The 21559-nt window shown below is 34.7% G+C and overlaps 1 pseudogene; it reads left to right on the top strand.

Moving 5' to 3' along the window:
* The first annotated feature begins 18554 nt into the window (after positions 1-18554).
* Positions 18555-21229, top strand: LOC114416111 (annotated as a pseudogene).
* Positions 21230-21559: the final 330 nt, after the last annotated feature.

Raw genomic sequence — 21559 nt, 5'->3', positions numbered from 1 at the left:
GAAACATACCAAGTGTGCATTCTTGCTGATTAAGTGAACAAACCTATTAAGAATCATCAAAACAAAAATGAAAGATGTCATAAATCATAGTTCATATTGCATAGAAATAGTATAAACTTTGTAAGTAAGTACTTGTAGTTTTCCATGAAGGAAAATACTTGTATTTGGGGACATGTCACTCAGTTTGGAACTCTCTTGTGACTCAGGCAGATCACCATGGGAGGGGGGGGGGGGGGGGGGGGGGAGTTGCTTGTGCACAAAAAGGTGACCTCGACACTTGTTACCTAATTTTCCTAAGTGAGAGTGTTGTGTGGACACGCTTAGGCTATTTTTAAGTGTATGCTGAATGTATGAGTTATTGATAATGATTATTGGTGTTGTTATTGTTTTATTTCTAACCATTGTCATATGATGTTTGTTGACTTTCTTTTTATATAATAAACTCACCCTTGCAATTTTGTACTTTGTGGTTGGTACCTGGATGATCGTGAACCTTTGTTCATGGGAGCAGACGAACAACAGTAATGATGTGGAGAGAGATTCTTTTGTTGGAGCTGCCAAGCCGATGTGATGACGTTGGAATTATTTTAGGAGAGAGTTGTGTTTTGTTATCAACTCCTCTATAGCTGGTTCCTTGATTCTTTTTTAATGGGACATGTAAATCCTAGGATTAGATACATGTATAAACTAAACTGCTTTCTTTCATGTGAATGATGTACACTGATTTAATATATATATATATATATATATATGTGTGTGTGTGTGTGTGTGTGTGTGTGTGTGTGTGTGTGTGTGTGTGTGTGTGTGTGTGTGTGTGTGTGTGTGTGTGTGTGTGTGTGTGAGTGTATATATGTATTTATTGAAGTATTGGGGCGTTGTTTGGTGAATGTATATCGCAAAAAATTTATCCCCATTTTTCATAATCAAATTAATGGATTTTTCATTTAAAAATTGAAATCACGTGTTTTAGAGTTATTGATATCGTAGCGATGAGGTGGGTTGTTACATTAGTGGTATCAGAGCAGGTCAAACCTTTCGGTCAGTGAGTTGTGAGTTTGTTGTGTTTATCTGTGCATTCTGTGGTTACTTTGTTGAATGTTTGATGTGTGAGTACTTGATTATTTCATAGTTACTTTATTGTTTGTTTGGATCTTACTCACCTTGTTGTGTTTTCATGGGTTATAGAGATTTGTTGATGTGGTCATAACATGTTTGTATCCCTGATGTCTGCTATACCATGAGTTTCAATGCCTTGTCATGAGTTATCAGACTAGCCTTCTATATAATTCATGAAGTGCAATGGGACGCTATGGCAAGCGATCAGGAATACAAAAGATTGAAAATAAGTGTTAATGTCTCAAGAGAGAACTGTTTAAGAGGAGTGATTTATCGAGGCATAAACTCTCAAGAGTAACTTAAGCAGGGACTTAAGATAGGTGTGATATTGTCTTGTTCTTTTTCTTGAGTGTATTCCTTTCATGTTCTTACTTCCTAGTGTGAATAGTGATGGTTGGACGGAATGATCGTGCAATAATTGATGCTCTGCAAGCCTTAGCTCAGGCTATGGGGAATCAAAATAGAGGAGAAGCTACTGGAGCTATTGAGTATCAAGGGTTGGATCGCTTCCAACGAAACAATCCACTTGCTTTGAATGGAGGCTATAACCCTAATGGTGCTTAGAATTGGATACGGGAGATTGAGAAAATCTCCTGAGTAATGGCATGTTCAGAGGAGCTGAAGGTTGCTTTTGGTACATATACTTTCATAGAAGAAGCCGGGTATTGGTGGGAGAACACTCGTGTTAGAGATAGGGGGAGCAACATGAAGAAGCTTTGAAGTTTAAAGAAGTTTTGTCTTTTACATGTCCAACTTTTTGAGTAACATTTGTATTGATTGTTACATCTGAGTTTCTATCATTTCATATGTACATCATGCATCATTATGTAGAGGTAAGAATATTGTTTCTAAAGTTAGAAACTTCTTAAGTGCATAAAACTCTTTGTTTTAATCGATTACAAGACTGATCGTAATCGGTTACACAAGTGTTGGTAGCTTGCAGAGAGATTCCTGTTTCAGTTAATCGATTACAAGTTAACCGTAATCGATTACACAGTTCAGTTGAGACTATGACTGGTTTTTCATGAGTCTCCGCTTTAATTGATTACCAGATAATCATAATCGATTACTTCACTCTTAAAAGTGTTCCTAGAAGTGATCAATAACACTTTAATCGATTACATCAAGAATCTGATCGATTACACTATTCTTGAAAGTTTTCCAGATATTGGGAAGAACACTTTAATCGATTGAAATGATAATGTAATCAATTATTTCTTTGAAATAATTGATTACATTGACTATTTAATCGATTACAGATGGTTATAACTGTTTTCTCTATAAATAATCACCTTGTGTTTGCACTTTAACAGAATGAAAAATAAAAGAACAACAACATGCATAATGAAATAAGTGAAAGAAAGAAAGAAGAAAAAGTGTGCAACTCACAACTTCTAAACTTCATTTTGAAGATCTCGTGGTAAAAAAGTTCAAGAAGATACTCATTCACTCAAGCAAGGTTCTTGCATATGATTGATTAGGTTGGGTCTCTCCTTGACTCTATTTTCCGTGCATTTTACATATTGTTAGCAAATGCATGAATGTATGAAGGCATTCTAGAATAGGTTTTTCTAGTTTAGGCTAAAGGTAGGTTTTTCTTAGGCTCTTATTCACAAAGGACTATAGGGTTGGGTGCCTTAGTCTTTTTTTCTGGGGTAGGAACTGAGATTGATTGTGATCACTTGTAAGAATTCTATATGCATAGGGAAAATCTAATTCATTTTGGATTAGATAACTGTATTAGCTACTCTAGAAATAGATAGTGAACCAGTATAAAAATTGGTGTATATTTTCTCTTGATCTTATCTTTCTTTTTCATTATAGTCTTGATCAATTTACTGAAGGTTAAATAAAATATCTTTTTGAAAAAGAACTTTAACAAAAGATTTTTGTATGAAGGGAATTAATTAAGTATTGGTTTATCAAAAGTTTGTGATACGATCGTTGGAAAAGAAGTTTTTTTTAACTCTGGTTTTTTTAGTTTGATTTGATATAAAAACCAATTCACCCGCCCCTCTTGGTTTGTAAGTTTTATCATCTTTTTCAATTGGTATTAGAGCTACATCTTGAAAGTTGCTCAAGATCACAGTTTTTCTAAAATGGGCTCTAAACAAATCACTTTCAAAGAGGGTGCATCTATCAATCGACTTCCATTGTTTGAGGGAGAATATTTTTCGCTCTGGAAAGAAAGAATGAAAATATTTATTTAGTCAATTGATCCCGGTGCATGGAATGCTATTGTTAAAGGACCATTTATACCAACTAAAGAAGTAAATGGTGAATTGGTACCTAAAGAATAGGGTGAAATGAAAGATGATGAGAAAACAAAAGTGCAAGATGATCAAAAAGCTAAAAACATTTTAACTTTTGGTTTATCTTCTGATAAATTCTTTCGTACTACAAGGTGCAAAAGTGCAAAGGAAATATGGAAAATGCTTGAAGTCACTCATGAAGGCACTACGGATGTAAGAAGAGCAAGAAAACACACTCTTGTATCCGAATGTGAAGCTTTTTGAATGAAGAATGGAGAAACCATTTAATAACTTCAAACAAGATTCACCCATACGGTGAATCACATTCTAGGTCATGGAAAAATGTTTGAGGATGATAAGCTAAACATCAACATCCTCAACCGTCTTACAAGAACTTGAGAACCAAAGATCATAGCTATCAAGGAATCCAAGGACTTAGTATCAATGTCGATGGAAGCTCTCTTCAAAAAATTGCCTGCATATGAACATGAGTTAATTCAACAATCTCATGTAGAAGAAACAGAAAAGAAAAGGAATTGCACTCAAGGTTAATTATTCAAAGGAAGACTGCAAAGAAAGCTCTAGTGATGATGAAGATGCAGAGAATTTAAGCTTGATGGTGAAGAAGTTTGGAAAATTTCTCAAAAGATCTAAAGAAAAAAAAAGATAGAAAGCAACAACAACACCTTCACATGCTTCAAATGTCGGAAGCAAGGTCACATCAAATCTGGATGTCTTATCTACCCTAGAAAACAACTTGCTGAAAAGAAAGGAAAAAATGATAGAAAATAGAAAAAGACTTACATAGCTTGGGGAGACAATGCATCCATGTCCTCTGACTCTTCTAGTGAAGAAGATATTGCAAATGTGTGCTTAATGGAAAAATCAATGAATAACTCTTCAACCATTGAAGAAATTGAGGTGTGCCTAAAAGCAAGAGACTCACTATGGTACTTGGATAGTGGCTGCTCTAGGCACGTGATGGGTGACAAGTCCAAACTTACTTTGTGTCAAAGGAAGAAGGATATGTCACTTTTAGAGACAACAATAACGAAAGAATTATGGGAGAAGGAAACATTGGAAATCAGTACAAGACACAAATAAAAAATGTTCTATATGTTAATGGACTTAAGCACAATCTATTGAGCATTAGTCAACTATGTGAGAAAGGCTTCAAAATTGAATTCACAAGAATTGTTGTCTCATTTGTGAAGCTATTTCTCGTGAGGTTGTTCACGTAGATGCATGTTTTCAGGATAAAGACACTGGACTTGAAGATGAAACCAAAGTTGAAGAGCTTGAACAAAGCAAAGCAATCACTACCACACTTCCTAAGGACCTTCCAACAGAATGGAGAACTCAAAAAGACCTCTCCTTGGACAACATTATTGGTGAAATATCAAAGGGAGTTTCTACTCGCTCTAGACTCAGGATTTTATGCAATAACATGGCTTTTGTTTCTCAGATTGAACCAAGAAACATAGATGAAGCCTTGTATGATGATCATTGGTTGATGGCTATGCATGAAAAATTAAATCAACTCAAAAGAAATGAAGTGCAGGACTTAATTCCTAAACCTGACTCTCATAAGTCAATCGAAACCAAATGGGTGTTTCGAAACAGAACTTGATGAATTGGTCATCATAGTAAGGAACAATGCCAAATTGGTTGCAAAAGGATACAACCAAGAGAAATGTATTGACTATGATGAAACATATTCCCCTGTTGCAAGGTTATAAGCCATTAGGCTGCTACTTGCTTTTGCATGTATTATGGATTTTAGGTTATTCCAAATGGATGTGAAGAGTGTTTTTCTCAATGGATACATTGAAGAAGAGAGTAGGCCAGCCTCCAAGTTTTGTCGACTACGAACATCCTAATCATGTTTACAAGCTGAAAAAGGCTTTGTATGGTTTGGAACAAGTACTTAGATCTTGGTATGAGAGATTGAACTATTACGACCCGCCTTGTCCCTATGATATCACTATTCTAAACCGCGTAAATTTCATTTTTTAAATGAAAACTCCGTTAATTTGCTTATGAAAAACGTGAGTAAATTTTTCGTGATATACATTCACCAAACAATGCACATATACTATATGTAGATATATTTAACTTAGTACACATCATTCACATGATGGAAGATAAATTAGTTCATACAAATAATTAAATCTGTAATTTACATCCTTAATTCAAAAAGAATTATAGAACCAACTACGAAGGAGTTAATTAACAAAACACAACTCTCTCCCAAAATAATCTCAATGCCATCATGTCGGCTTGGAGGTTCCAAAAAAGGAATCTCACTCCACGTAATTTATTGTTGTTCATCTTCTTTCACGAACGAAGGTTTACAATCATCACAGGTACCAACTACACAATACAAAAATTGAAAGGGTAAGTTTATTATAAAAGAAACCAATAATTATGAAATAACCATAATTAACAAGAGATACAATAACAAGTACCATGCTCATACACAATCGTCAATCAATGCAAGATACACTTAATAATGATTCACCAACTTTTCCACTATTCCAATCAATCATGCTCAGTATGGTGCATGCACTTGACCTCAACTCTCAAATGCAATGTGGTACCATTCATCAAGAAATAGCCTAAGCGTGTCCATGCAACACTCTCACTTAGGAAAACTAGACATCAAGTGTCGAGGTCACCCTGTCGTACACATGCAACTCTACCCTCCCCCCCCCCTCCCCATGCTGATCAGCTTGAGTCTCAAAGGAGTTCCAAACCCAGTGACATGCCCCCATGTATAAGTATTTCCCCTCACGAGAAAATACTAGTAGTTACTGACAAAGTTTATACTATTTCCATGCAATATAAAGCATGAAACATAGGCACCATCAATGCATTGATTGTGGATAATTAAAGATTCTGATTCATCCCCCTTGAGAGATGCTTAAAAATCTTTAACCACTATATTCCCCCCACTAGGGATATCCATCATGGTCACTTCACCCCCCCCCCATGTAATTACACAACATACATCATCACAATGACATTTTCAACATCAACATCATGTCATCTCAATGTCATTTTCAACATCAACATCATCTCATTTCAATGACATTATCATCATCAACATAATCTCATCTCAATGACATTACTAACATCAACATCATTTCATGTCACATCATCATCAATAACAACATCATTCTCATATCAATATTATCACTAATAACAACATCATTTTTTATCAATATTATGACCAATAACAACATCACCTCATATCGACATTATCATCAATAACAACATCATCAGTAATCACATTCCATATATATACATATAAATTCATGCCTGGGATTCACACTCCCTATGTCTTCAGACAACACAATCCATAATATCACGAGACTGGTATTTTAGGAAAAAATTCTAAATTAAAGAGAAAAAATATGGTTTACAAAACAAACTTTTAAGCTCATTTAAAATTTAATAAAGAACTAAATAGAATAACAAATATCGAATTTTGGGCAGAGTCTCCTCTATAATTAAGACTTTCCCCAAAATATTCCAATCATTACAACAACGACATCATTTGCAATTTCATTTATCAATAAAAAATATATCACACCTCATTAGCCAAAAACATAGTTTTTCTTGAAAAACCAGCATATAGCAGGGACAGGCATACATCCTCATAGTTAGGTTCCATGACCCCAACTATGGTATCAAAAGCCATAAATTGTAATAAACTCCCCTCACCTATCGCGAGGTCTCCGTCAACTCCTCTATGCGTAACTCATAGACCTCTCTCGCTCACATTTGTTGGTCCAAACGCAGAGTTCTATATACCAAATCGAAGGGAATTTAGTATACATTTTAAAAACAAGGTTGATAATAACATTGGGGGTCAAATACCCCTATCAAAACATAAAGGGCCAAGGGGTGTTTCGGATTCTACTACAAAGAGACGTCTTTTTGAAATTCCGATCACATCAATGTGACCGAGGTTCAACGAAGGTCACGAAAATATCATCAATTATGTAAAAAGATAACTTTTACAATGTCTCAATTTCAAGGATTTTTCAAAGGCAGTGTAAAAACATCCTATTATGGTACCAAAAACACAAGAGACACTAAGAGAAACTAAAACCAACTAGGAGAGAGGCATAAAAGTCAAGATTACCTCAGAGGAACTACAAAGAAAGAATTGGGAGCTTGTTCTCCATCGAATCCTTGAGGTGGATTATGAGGATTTTACTCCAATTAAAGCATTCCTTTCCATGTGGTGGTCCAACGACAAGCAACGACAGCTCGTGGTGGCCACCGGTGGTCATGGGTGATGGAAAATAAGGTGTTAGGGTTTGGGTGAGCGTTTGGAGAGGAGAAGAGTGAAAAATCATATTTTTCACACTGAAAAACATATTTATAATCTGCAGATCTCACTTAGCGAACTTGTTTCGCTAAGTGAGAATCCACTTTTGGCGCCAAGCGTGACTTTTTGTGTTGAGCATAATTTCTCTCTAGTTAGGATTTGCGCTGAGCACGACATTTCGGGCTAAGCACAATTCCTCCTCAAGTTGGAATTGTGCTTAGCGCGCTTCTCATGCTAACAGATATGTCAAAAAGTGTTATTTTGCAAATCCTAACAATCAAACCTTGGTGAAGTAGGTTAGGAACCTGCAGTCCAAATTTGAAGGTGATCTAACAGTTAACGAGTCTGGGATTGCAGTTTTACCGGAATAGGTTTAGGTGAAACCTGAAATCTCATAATTTCAACCTATGTCAATAAAACTCCACATAACTCAACATCCACATCAAGCAAAACACACATGGCTAGTTCACACAACACCCCGACTCATCCAAATCAATCAAATAACATAGGAAATACATTAAACATTGATTTACAGTTAGCCAAATTTCAGGGCGTTACATGAACAATTTCTTAATTGAGAAATATTTTGTAAGAGGTTAAGTTAACAAAACATTGTTTATCAAGAGATCAAACAATGAGTTGTTAGTTGTGCAAATCTTTTGCAAGAGGTCAAGTTGACAAAACATTGCTTATCAAGAGATCAAAAAATGAGTTGTTAGTTGTGTAAATCTTTGTTGATGATATAATTTTTGGTGCTACTAATGAAACTTTGTGTAAAGAATTTTCCAGTTCTATGCAGAAAAAAATTTGAGATGTCTATGATGGGAGAGTTGAACTTCTTCCTTGGACATGAAATCTAGCAAATGAAACATGGAACCTTCCTATGTCAAACAAAATATTGTATAGAACTAATTAAGAAATTCAGCATGGAAAAGTGCAAAGAAGCATCAACTCCAATGGCAATATCAACTTATCTTGATTTAGATGGAAAAGGTAAATCAGTGGATGAGTCAAGGTATAGAAGTATGATTGGTTCACTTCTTTACTTAACTTCAAGTTGACTAGATATTATGCTTAGTGCTTGCTTATGTTCAAGATATCAAGCTAATCCTAAGGAATCTCACTTAACAGTTGTCAAAATGATCATTAAGTGCCTTAAAGGCACAACCAATGTTGGTTTGTGGTATCCCAAAGGTACCTCCTTAAATCTAATTGGCTTTTCAAATTATAATTTTGCAGAGTGCAAACTAGGTAGGAAAAGCACAAGTGGGACATGTCATCTCTTAGGAAACTCTCTTGTATCTTGGAATTGCAAGAAACAAGCTTGACACATTCCTTTGAAATGTAACAACACAAGTGCTATCAATTTGTCTAAAAACCATGTCATGCATTCTAGAACCAAACATATAGAGATAAGACATCATTTTCTTAGAGATCATATATCAAAGGGTGATTGTTGCATTGAGTTTATTGGTAGTGAACATCAACTAGCTGACATCTTTACTAAACCTCTAGCCAAAGATAGGTTCTTCTTCATTAGGAATGAACTGGGTATCTTAGATGGATCTAGTATTGAATGATGTTATGCTTAGAACATGTAGCTTGTTATATATACTCTCCATGTCTGTTAATTTTCCTTTAATGTCTCAGTATCTTGATATATTGATATGTAGTTGATTTTTTCTCCAAAAATACATGTTTTATTTTGTTATTTTGAGTTTTTCACTATTTTAATTGATTACTCTCTCGTGTTAATCGATTACACTGTGTAGTTGTGTGTTTTTCAATTTTTGAAATCTTTCTGTTTTAATTTATTACCTCATGGTTTAATTGATTACCTTTTATGCGTTTGTGGTGTCATGGTTTAAGGTTGACCAATTTAATTGATGACGACTTCGCTATAATCGATTACATGTTGTGGTTTATGGCTCCTTTTGACTTTCTGTTCTGTTTTAATCGATTACATTACATTTTAATCGATTGCAAAGGCTTCACGAAGAGTTTTTCTGGCATATTTAATCGATTACACCTGCATTTTAATCAATTACTTATATCAACTTTTGATTTTGAGTGAAAACAAGGGCCAATTTAATCGATTACTGTGTTATTTTAACTTATTACCTGCGTGTCTTTTGTGTGTAATCCATTACATATCTTCGTCTTCACCTCATCAAACACCTTTATTACTGCAATTTCTCCCGCCATCTACCTCAGCCAACCAAAATGACTCAGCCTCTCTTTATAAGACAACCCAAACCCATCCACAAATTACACCATCACCTCCTTTAACACCCTTCTTTGAACCCAAACATCTTCTGCTCTCAAACTTTCTGTCCCCTCTTCTAGTGAGCAATCTTTCAAGAGAACAAAAGAAAGAAAAAACTTCCAAGAGGAAGCAAGGAGAATGCTCACAGGCTGCTCTCAATTGGTTGGACACATGGTTCATAGATGAAAGCAAGAAGAATGACTACAAGATAATTTATGTTGTAAAAAACGTGAGGATCCCCAAGTATCTAGACTTGGAATGGTTCTCTCAGCAAGGGTTCAACTTGCATATCAAGTTGTACATCTAAACTATAAGACTGAAAAAAACATTCAAGTATATCACAAGCAAATATATTAATAACTATAGTCAAGTAGATTCATATCTCTCAAACATAGATAATTATACTTACACTAGTTAGCATAGAAACTCACCGCAATTCACATATATCAGTCAATCATAAAACTCGCAAAGTTAGCAATCTTATATGAATGTTATGCATGTTCCTAAGTTAGTATTTACAACTCTTTCATATATGATGTCATGCTAGGGGTACCCAAATAGTATTTATATGGTGCCCTTGGCACTAAGTTGTGGAATAACCCAAAAACTTGGAGCGGCACTAAGCCTGGCAGTGGCACTAAGCCTGGTGATGGACACTAAGTCCTGGGATAAATTTTCTAGGAAAACACTTTCCCTTCATTTGTAAATCTTTCCCTTTACATTTGACAAGCTTTTTTTCTCACCCATAAAACAAAATGATAGGCCTTCAAAAGAATAAGTGTTTAGGACTACTTAAAACATCAAATATGAAATTTAAAAGTAAAAGATTTTGGATTTAAATTATACTAATTAATATGATTATAGGTTCATATAAATCTAGACATAGATATAGATATGTAGTATTAAAGGAGCTAAATATAAAATTTTCTAAAACCAAAAGCTACACATAAGAATCATCCATTAGTTTGAAAACAATCTAAATCAATAAAAGTGGTTGGGTGAGAAAACCTCAAAAACAGAAAACTCATTACTTAGGGCTAAGAATTTACAAAGAACCTCCTAGAGTTTCAAGAAAGCATTATATTTTTTCCTATAATTTTTTTACTACCACAGCTTCCTCAAATCAAGTTTCATTTCATCTCCAAAGAAGAACAAACTGCAGAATTTTATTCCATCTCATATTCATCTTATAAAATTCATAATCAATTCTCTAAAAATGAAATATCAGAGATTCCAAAACACATAGAAACCTTATCACATTTATTTCCCACTAAAATTACATAGCAAGTATCAATCCCTATCAAATGGTACATTTTATTGCTTTTATCCCTCGGCCACACAATATCACAATCAATAGGACATGTTGCAGTGTAAAAATCACTATAAATTGTAAACAATTTGAAATGGCATGAGATCAACAACATTGTGAAGAGGACACACCAATCTACAACACTACCAGAGTAAATTAAAAATCAAAATCTGAAGCAAGGACAATGTAGTTCGTAACAGAGGCTGTTGGTATTTCACAATTTTAGCATATAATATTAAATGGTTTAAATCATTCCTTCTCTTCTAAATTCCTTCCAATTACTTGGAAATCAAATATATAGTTTACTTTGTTCTGAAACACATAATGCAGCAACAAAATTAGGGATTCAAGTTTTACATCTGCTTCACACTTCAAATGCAAACAGATTCACAAAAAACCTTACATGCTCATACGCATCTAAAAATCCAAATTTCCATATTTTACACTAGTGATTAACATACAACCTAATCAGTTTATTAAGATACCCAAAAGCAGTTTTCAGCTCGAATACTCAAGGCAATTACTGGTTTAAATTTAAAAACTCAGAATCCACAAGCCATTTGATACTCACATACCAATCACATTCCCATACACATCCTCCTTTACCACCACAAGGTCAGTTCACTTTGAGTAGCAATAAACACAATTTAAGCATATAAGCATCTCTTAACACCATTCACAAGTTAGTCACACAATACAATTCTATCACAAATTATATAATTCTGCATAACAATACCAAAAAAAAATATGTTCTTTGAGCAATTCAATCAATTGCTTCTAGTTAGGGTTTGCCGGATAGTAAGGGAGCAACGCCGTTCCCTTGATATCACAATTAATCATCAAATACAACATTGGCAGTGGTTAAGCGCCCATTACGATGAGTCATAATTCAACCCTTCAGCATTAAAACCCCCAAAGTGTTAGGAGCAGAGACTCCTAACCCTCTCTATACGCCAAAATGTACAATACCCCTCATTCCCCCTTACTTGAGCATTTTCCGAGGATCTCCAAGATTACTTTGAGACGTTATCCTTTGTACGTAGAGCTTCTCCCTAACTTTTAATCAGCACAAAACACTCTACGGAAACAAAAGGACAAATGAAAACTATCAATTTAAAGAGCACCATCAGAAATGAAATTTCCCAATTGGGGGATTTGAATTTATCAAATTAATTTGGAGTCAAGAATGGATTCAGAACCTTAAAAGAAACTCAAGTGTGATCCCATGATGTTTTGGCTGCGGTTTGATTTTTACGGAGAGGCTAGGCGGCACACTTTCTTCTTCTTTTGCAAATGAGAAACCATATGTATGTACATGGATGAAGGTTCGAGAAGAGGAAAGGAAAAGCAACAATTATGTGAGTCTAAAGAGCCTGGTGGAAGCTTGTGTGTGTGAAAATTAATAAGATGGTGATGACACGTGGTTTAAGTTGTGGGAGACATAAGGCTTAAAGAAGAAATCTAATATATCTATATGAAAGGAGTAGTCTAGCAAAATGCCTTTTTTACCCTTGCTTAATTTGTTGACACATCATCCATTTATTGGTTTTATTGTCTTTGTGTTGCTCCATTTTTCCCTACGAACACTTGGCAAATCCAAGTGTCGTTGCCTCCAATCCCCTCCGGTCATTTTAGCCTACACGTTCCAATGGTGGACAATGGCGGTGACAGAGAGAAAACAAGTGGCATGGTGGGTGCACTGCCTCTGCTCCCCACTGAATTGTCCTTTTGAAGATGCAGAGCACAAGCAAAAAAAAAAAAAGTGTTGCCTCTCTTTCTCTGAGGTTAGTAGAAAACCCCATTGCTTCTTGAGTTTTGGATGTCTACAATACCCATTTTAAACAGCTAAGAAGATTGCAACAACCACGGCTTTTGTTTGTTAGTGACCTCAATTTTGGCCTATAACACGATATTCTTTTCCCATTCAATGTTCTTCTCTTGATTACTTTGTGGGTTTTGTTGTTCGTTTTAAATTTTAACATTTCCTTCTTTGCAAGGCAAGCAGCTAAGAGGAATATAGCAGCCATAACTTTTGTTTGTTCAGGGCCTTAGTTTTGGGCCATAATACCATTTTGTTTGCAAGGCAATGTTCTTCTCTTGATTATTTTGTTGGTTTTGTTGTTCGTTTCCAATTTTTTACATGTTTGCTCAACCACCATTGCTTATGTTGTGATTTGGTGATGTTAATCTTTGGTTGTTGTGTCGGTGGTGATGAACAAAGCTAACATTCTTTTAGAAAATGTTCATTGTCATTGCTTATGTTGTGATTTGATCATGTTAAATTTTGCTTGCTGTGTCGGTGGTGATGAACGAAGCTAATAATTTTTGTTTTGTAAAACGTTCACTGTCATGCGGTTACATTGTTGGTCAAATGGGTTCTAGATTATGTGTTTGCTCAAATGCCAAAATAAAGTATTTGAAACTAGACAAATTGTTCACCTTTGTTGGTACATATCACTATAAATTATGAGAAAATTATGGAGTTGTAATCACTATCTCAGGAAATATGCAAGGAAGAATATGAATTGCCAAATAAAATGCTTTTTGGGTTTTGTTGTTATGCCACTTTCTATGCACACTCTGCAAAGATTTATGATTCAGTCTAGATGTTAGAAAACAAACAATGCCATACGTTTTGCAGAGGATGATTATTGTTGTTTTTGGGTACTTGAGGATGAGGAATTAGTTTCTCCCTTGACTTTGTTCCACTGGCTGTTGTTTGTTGTTATCATATTATCATCCAAACTTGATATTTAAACACACAAAATACCGGATGTTTGGAAAAACACTATTTTTCTAAATCTTTTTCTCTTCAAGTTGCATATTTTTCCCTACATTTTTTATGCAGGACGATGGCTCGCATCCCAGACAAGATAGGGACATAAATGGATCCAAAGAAACCCTGAAACTTGCTGTGAGGATAACTAATCTTTGGTTTGCGGGAACGCCAGACAAGTCTGAACAAGCTGAGATGGTTATAGTAGATTCCAATGTATCATTACTATTTTTTTTCCTTTGGGTGAATTTTTCCTTTTTAAAATTCTTTTCCTGACTAACCATTTGTCACATTCTTTGCCATAACCAAGGAGACCAAATTCATGTGGTTTGTAAGCAAGACCAACTCAAGTCTTGGAAGTCGATGTTGAAAGAGAATTGCACTTATATGATGCACAATTTTAAAGTTGTCAAGAATGATGGTCAATGCAGAGTTTATGTACACCAGTATAAATTAGTATTTACTGGAGTGACTATTGTTAGACAAACTGATTTGGGTGATGCGCCTTTAAGAATGCACAACTTCATTCAATTTAACGATATCATTTCTGGTGACTTTCAGCATGGCCTATCGGTAGGTTAGTCCAGCTCCCATCTGGCCTCTCATTTTAACAAACCTTATTACAAACATTGCAACCATCTTTTTATAACATGTTTCCATATTTTATTCTTCATTAGACATCATTGGTGTCGTTGATGAGGTCATCTACCAATAGGTTTCATCGAAGAGTACAAGGGTTGTTTTTAAATTGAAGAATTTGAGGTTGTGTCATTCATTTTGTTCCTTCATTTTAAATTGTTGTTGTGTGTATGTTTACAAACTGTATAGTATATCGTTGACTGATATTTTTAAGTGATCTTTGTAATGTTAGATCCATCTTGGATTATATAGTGATGTTTAAAGTTTCATTTGTTTATCATAGTGGCCAATTGCTATCGTGCACTCTCTGGGAAGATTATTGCTTGCAGTTCTTGGAGTACTTAAATAAGTGTGAAAGTCAAGGACCAATAATTATTCTGTTGACCAACGCTAGAATTAAAGAAGCCCAAGGTATTGTGTCATGTGCAATTAGTCCATTATTCTGCTGCTTAAATGCCATCTTATGTTCCTCTTCTGCCATTTGTAAGACCCTACCCACCAACCATAAGAAACTCTTTAAAAGCTTCAAAATCACATATAAATTAACCAATCCCTCAAATCCAAGAATTCAAGCAAAGGTATTATGGTTTAAGGTTCCCTTGGTTTGATTATCTTTGTCATAGTCTTTCATCTAAATTCTTTATGTCTATGCTTACCGAATTAGGCATTGAGGCCCACTCAGTTATGACACCTCGCAATCAAACAAGTTCACAACTTTTAGGTTCTAGCCAATTGTCAGCAAAGGATGCATTTTTTTATAAAGTTGAGGCAAAGAGCCTTTCTAAGATTAACAACATGTTAGAGGTACTGGGCTTATTTATCCTTTCTATAATTCATCACACCAGCCACTTACTCATCGGTCTAATTACTGTGTTGTTTTGGCCAGGAAATTATTTGTGTAACAGTAGGGACCATTACCATAATTGTCATGGAAAATCATTCATGGTGTTATGCAGCTTGCATCCATTGTTACAAGAAAACTGATGTAGGCACCACTCCCTTCACATGTGCATGAGGCAAATATAATTAACAAGTTGTGCTTAGGTCATTAACAGCCTGCTTTTGCTTTACATTTCTTTAATTTGCATCTCAACTTAAGACTATTCTTTATGTTGTCAGGTATAGACTTGAGGTCATGGTTAACCACAAGGAGGAATGCACGAAATTCCTGCTTTGGGACTGTGAATGCACTGAGCTAATTAGTCAATCAGCTGATGAAGTTAATAGGTTAAAGATAGCAGTAAGTTCCTACATAATTAAACATCCAGTCTAAATGTTATTTTGTCTGGATTTTTTCCATGTGGTCTATGAATTCAACAATTAACCTATCTTACATGTTGTATGCAAGGATGGTGATGTTGATTTGAATGATTCACCGGAAGTACTTGATAAGCTCCTGGGATATTCACTTGTGTTTAAAGTTAAAGTTCAGCCAAAAGTTCAGGAATTCTGTTGTGCTAAAATACTCATCTGACTCATATTTGATTAAGACCATAGCAGACTTACTACCTAATGCTGAGGTACTATTTTACGACCCATATCTCAGCACTCATTGGGATACCCATATATTGTACCTATGCTCATTATCTGTTCCCATATATATGATTCAGGCATCTTGCAAGACCCATATTCCACTCCCTGATTCCAATGATTCTCCCTGCTATGAGATTGTAAGTGCAAAATATGATGTTCCAATACATTGGGACATTTTCCGCCTGCACCAATGGCAACTTTGAATGCAGCTGATTAATTGCTCCATGTTTTATCCAGCAATCCCTATTTGCAACAGCAGATCATGATCCGCTTCTCAGAGCCCCCATTACACCAACTAAGCGACAGACACCTCAGGGATGTGACGATGAACCATTGAGTTCCTAGATTTCACTTGTTCAATATTCATCTAACAAATTAGGAAAACATACTAAAATTGAATGAAGGTGGTTACTTGCAAGGAGCCACTTTTTTGTGTACTATACCTGCCTATCGTTCATGAGACCTTATCATATTTTGCCTTTGTGAATGTGGGATATATGGATTACTTCTTATTCTACATGTAAATTACTATGTGACTGTTATGCAATTTAAATTGTATTTTGGATGCCCTATCAAGTTAATTCCAGGGGTTCATCGCCAAATTGTGTTGGATTTGATAACTGTAACTATATATTAATTTATCATTTGGGTTGTTATCATGTTCAAGACCATGTTAACTTTGGTCAGATTTAATAGATTTCTGACCTCATAATTTTTTTAAAAACACAGAAGGAAAATAATATCCTTATATGGTTTTTTAAAATTTTTTCGTGCAATCGTACGCAATAAAAAAATGTCATTTGTAATAGAATGGGGCAAATTAATCGGAGAATGTTATGTTTTTAAAAAAACTAAAATTTTACTTCATTAATTTTATGTTGCCTATTTTCGTTAATACACCTATTCAAAATGACAATTTGTATATTTAAAAAAACTTCACAATCTAAAAATAGAATATGATAAACAAATTTATGGCTACCTACTCATGCCATGCACAACACCTGCCATATCAGATTTTCTTTCAACGTCAACGTCAAGAACAAAAAATGTATAGTGCATTAAATACCTGTCCATTCTTTGCTATAGCTCCCTTTACGCTCATTTCATTTGCCCTTTCCCTTATCTTCCTTCCTTTTGTTCCATGCTTTTGCAATCTTCATCTCACTTCATTCCAACTACAATCATTTATGACATTTGAATACGCAACTACAGCAACAAGCCATCATTACCAAAATGTATGGTGCATTAAATACCTATCCATTATCAACTATAGCTGTCTTTATGTATGCAATAGCCCCATGCCATTTATCCTTTCCCTTATCTTCCTTCATTTTGTTCCATATTTTTCCAATCTTCATCTCCCATTTCATTCCAACAACCAATATCTATCACCTTTGAACATGCAACTGCAACAATAACACACATTATCAGCATGGATGACCATGAATATACAAAGAAGTCAGATACAACAAACGCCAAAATTAAGAGAAAATGTATCATGCAGCAAAAACGTCATACTTATTTTCAGTCCCCGATACAACCAACTATACACCCTACTCGACAAAACCAACTATACCCAGATGCAAATCTATGCTCAACTAACCTTGATATAAATAGAAGCACAAGTGTGCATCATTTGGCTCCAGCCACAAAAGATCAGAGTAAGAAACTCAATATGCCATTCAAAATCAAATATGAGCTTACATTAGTAAATTACCATCTTTTAAAATGTTTTTTCGAGGGTTAAATATTTCTTTTATCAATTTATTAGTACAAACTCAATCAAATACAACTGTAATATTAGGACACTGTGGAAAAAATAACTGAGACTTGAATGTAATTAAAAACCACATTCACACCCTGACCACTCTATTTCCAAACTATATTCTTATAAGCAAAACATCGAAATTGGGTATAGGTAACAAATGATTTCTAATTGTATTTCATTGATGGTTATATATTGCATTTAGCTTAAATTTATTCATGTTCCTAAGTGATTGATTCTGATTCATCGGAGAATAGCAATTTTGATTCGACAGAAGGTACTACAAAAAAACTTCTCATACCCAATTTGCTTCCCTGCATTATCATCTAATAACTACATCTGACTACAAATTTGACAGAATCAGATTCTATTGATATTGTTGGGAACAACCATTGTCACATCAAAAATAATGGTGCTGCTATTAACACACAAGGTAATAATTTTAGCTCAAACCATTTGTGCCCAAACGTAGATGAGATTACAACTAACTCATAAAACAATTTCAGGATACTCTGAACTTGGCGATCAAGTCATGTAATGTAGACACTGCAATGCAAAGATGTGGTATGATGAAAGAATATCCAAACATAAAGATAGCGCAAACGCAAAGTTCAACTTATGTTGTAGTGATGGTAAAGTTGAACTCCCATTGTTACAAAATCCCCCTAAACATCTATAACATATTTTGTTTGATCATAATGTAGTTGATAGTAAGAATTATCAACAACATATGCAGACATATAACATGATGTTTGCCTTTACTTCTGTCGGTATTAAGATAGACAAATCAATTAATGACACAAAAGAACCTCCTACAATTAGAATCCAAGGACAACCATGTCATAGGATAGGCAACCTATTACCAATGCCTGGAAAAGAAGCTAAATTTGCACAATTATATATCTTTGACACAGATAATGAAGTGCAAAATAGAATTAACGCAATGAGGTACTAATTTTCATTTTTTTAAATTAGTTCCCATCTTTTAAACTTAACAGTGGTCCATGCTTGCTTTCTTACTTGATGCTCTCTGAAATTGGGATTTTAATGTTTCACTTTACAACCAACATTCTAGAATTGAAGAAAACATTGTTTCAAGTTTAAGTCAAATGCTAGATGAACACAACGCTCATGCAAAAAGTTTTAGAATGGCAAGAGATAGGCTGAAACAAAATGAAGTACATGATATCAAGCTGAGATTGATTGCTAACCATGAAAAGGATGGTCGCATATATAATGTGCCTACTGTGGCTGAAGTTGTTGCCCTTATTGTAGGTGATGTTGATACACATTCAAGAAGAGATATTATTCTTGAGACTCAGACCGGTCAATTACAAAGGATTGATGAATTGCATTCTAGCTATTTAGGCTTACAATACCCTCTATTGTTTCCTTATGGTGATGATGGATACAGACCTGACATACTTCATCGTGCTACATCAACTGGCAAAAAAAGAAAGCGAAATTGTGTTACACTGAGAGAGTGGTTTTCTTTCAGACTATAATGCAAATCAAATGAAGCACATACTTTGTTGCACTCAAGGAAGCTATTCCAGCAATTTGTGGTTGAAGGATATACTATGGTTGAATCAGAAAGACTTTCCTTCATCAGAAACAATCAAAACAAACTTAGAGTTGACAAGCATTTCAATTTGCAAGAGTCATTGGCTACAGGTTCCACCACAGGCTTGCATAAAGGTAAAAGGGTCATTTTACCTTCAACATTTATTAGGAGTCCACGATACATGAATCAACTATTCTTTGATGGTATGGCCATATGCAGCCATGTTGGTTTCCCAAATCATTTTATTACTTTGACTTGTAATCCAAATTGACCTAAAGTCTGTAGATTACTAACACCATTAAATTTGAAAGCAACTGATAGACCTAACATTATGTCACGGATTTTTAAATTAAAGTTTGAACAAATGCTTTCAGACCTGACAAAGAATCATCTACTAGGGAAAGTAGTTGCAAGTAAGTTCTTCCAAATAATTTTCAATGCTACTTACATCTTACAATCTCTCTACTTTTATTTCTTTTTTTCCAACAAATAGTTTATTGGTCATTTTTTTACTGACTAGACAAATTGTTGATCTTTATTTGCAACTCTTCTAACATCAAATCGGAATTTTTATATGCAACTGTCTATTAATAGGTTTTTTTGTATTCCAGATATGTATACAATAGAATTTCAAAACTGACGACTTCCTCATGTTCATTTATTGTTGTTTTTACATCCTAGCAATAAATATCCAACTCCAGATGATATTAATCAGATTATATCAGCAGAGATACCTTCACAACAAGATGACCCTAAACTATATACGTTAGTCCAAAACCATATGGTTTATGGCCCATGCAGAATTCTGCGAAAAGAATCTCCATGCATGAAAGAAGGGAAGTGCAGCCGTTTCTATCCTAAAATGTTTCAGCCTCATACTCTTCTAGATGCAGATGGTTATTCAATCTATCAGAGAAGAGACAATGGCCAAACAATTTCCAAACATGGGGTTATAATTGATAATAGATATATTGTACCTTACAATCCAAAGTTGCTAAGAAAATACCAAGCACATATCAATATTGAATGGTGTAACCAGAGCACATCTATCAAATATTTGTTCAAGTATGTCAACAAGGGATATGATAGAGTTATTGTTGTTATAGTTCATGATGAAAATGATGCAATTGTGCATGTTGCAAGCCATCATGATGAGATCAGAGAATATCTAGATTGCATGTATGCTTAATTTGTTATATCCAATTAATATCAGCTACATCATTTTAATTGGTGGTTGACTTAATAACAGATACATTTCTCCCTGTGAAGCTACTTGGAGGATCTTTGGTTTTCCAATTCATGGTAGGAAGCCTGCTGTTGAAAGCCTACATTTTCACCTTCCAGGACAACATGCTATTTTTTACCAAGACCATGATGATATTGATGATGTTTTGTCTAAACCAACCATCTCTGATTCAAAGTTCATTTCTTGGATCAACACTAATAAAAGCTTTCCCGAAGCAAGAAATCTTACTTATGCTGAATTTGTTTCTAAGTTTGTCTATGATTGCAGAAAAAGATGCTGGAAACTTAGGAAAAAGGGATTCACAATTGGGAGGCTAATATGGGTTGCACCAACTACAGGAGAATTTTTCTATTTAAGGATGATGCTTACTGTTTGCAAAGGACCAACCTCATTTGAGGATATCAGAACAATTGCTAATGTTTAATACCATACATATAGAGCAGCATGCTTTGCGATGAGTTTTTTACAAGATGATCGAGAATTTGTAGAAGCAATCAAAGAAGCAAAGGATTAGGGCACAACACATTATTTGAGAAACCTATTTGTTTTGATGCTTTTAACAAGTACTATGAGCAAACCTGAAGAAGTATGGCAACAAACTTGGCATTGGTTAGCTGATGACATTCAATATAATTTAAGGAAATCAACCGGCAATGCAGGTCAGAACAATAATATTTTAATATCAAATGTGATGAATAATTATCATGATCTAACCAAATACTTATTGCCTATTAGAGATTCATCTTAATGACGA

Source organism: Glycine soja, chromosome 6 (genome assembly GCF_004193775.1).
Source record: "Glycine soja cultivar W05 chromosome 6, ASM419377v2, whole genome shotgun sequence".
In the NCBI taxonomy this organism is placed as follows: Eukaryota; Viridiplantae; Streptophyta; class Magnoliopsida; order Fabales; family Fabaceae; genus Glycine; species Glycine soja.
The sequence above is the reverse complement of the archived record's forward strand: the minus strand, read 5'-3'. Positions and strand labels throughout refer to the sequence as shown.